The following is a 1,289-nucleotide window of genomic DNA, read 5'->3' on the forward strand; positions in this document are numbered from 1 at the left end:
AATCATTTTGGAAATAGGGACTTCATTTCTATTCCTTTTTTTCTGTTGCACTCTCTTGAAGACATGGTTGTTGATGTTAGGTAAAAAAGAGTAAAGGTTTAAATTTTACCATAATTAATCAAGGCTTAATTTTTTGCCTTTATCAATTTCACCTCGCCTTGTGTCCCCCAGAGAGGTGGTTGTGAAAAACCCACGTCATGGTCAGAACTCCCCCTCGAGCTCAAGCACGAGGATGAAAATGCATGTAATGCCCTGCCAAAGGATCCAAAGAATTAGCCTAAAGTTTCACCAAGTTTGGTAGCATTTTTTTATTTTTTTGAAAACATGAAAGTTAAAACCATTTACAACTTATACGGAAGCAATAGCAAAAAGTAATCATAACATACATAATAGGTTACATTCTTCATGGATCCCTTAACGTTGAATAACATCTAAATCAACTAGTATTAATGATTCCATCTAATACTACATCCACATGATATAATACTAAAAAGTCCAACATTCTTAAATTACATTTCTGATTGCTCGATCATCCACTGTACATGCCACAGGTTATGAAAGGCTTAAAAGAATATACATCCGTGTAAATAAACTACATCGTCATACTAACTCTAATCCATGTTGCAATAACATAAATGAAACCACAAACCATACATGATACATCATCATAACCATAAATCATCAAACATAATTAACTAAGTGCACGATTCCTCCCAACCATAAATAGCATCATTAGACCATCGTGGATCCTAGCCATCCCTTTGTGCGTGACATTCCAAATCACTGAAGAGATCATCGGTATTAACATAATAGGAATGTCACTCCTAAATCATACTACATCATATGCAGAAAGTAATCTAACATGCAAAGTAAAGCATAAGATAACATCATCTAACATATACAAATCATCAATGTGAGGATACATGTCCACCATCATAATCCATGAAGATAGATGCCAACAAAGAATGCATCAGCCACGGTGTCTCAGACGGATCTCAAATGGTAAGAGTGAAAAAGCACTACCACCCGACCGCGTGGAACCTAAATGGTCCACTCCCACCGCGCTGAGGAGATAATGCGATAGGGTATGCTCATCCTAGAAATTTAGGGAAGTCGATATCCGGTACCTGCAACCTGCATAAAATCCATGCATGTACATACACAATATATACTAAGCTAAACAGGCAATGGCAGGAAGTGGTGCATTGTGTAGATCTCGACTCACAGGTGACTACGACTCCCTTCCTTAACCACATCACAAACGCCATACATAAGAACAAACATGCACG

The sequence above is a fragment of the Cupressus sempervirens genome, chromosome 11 (genome assembly GCF_028749045.1).
Source record: "Cupressus sempervirens isolate cs-2001-9-10 chromosome 11, ASM2874904v1, whole genome shotgun sequence".
Lineage (NCBI taxonomy): Eukaryota > Viridiplantae > Streptophyta > Pinopsida > Cupressales > Cupressaceae > Cupressus > Cupressus sempervirens.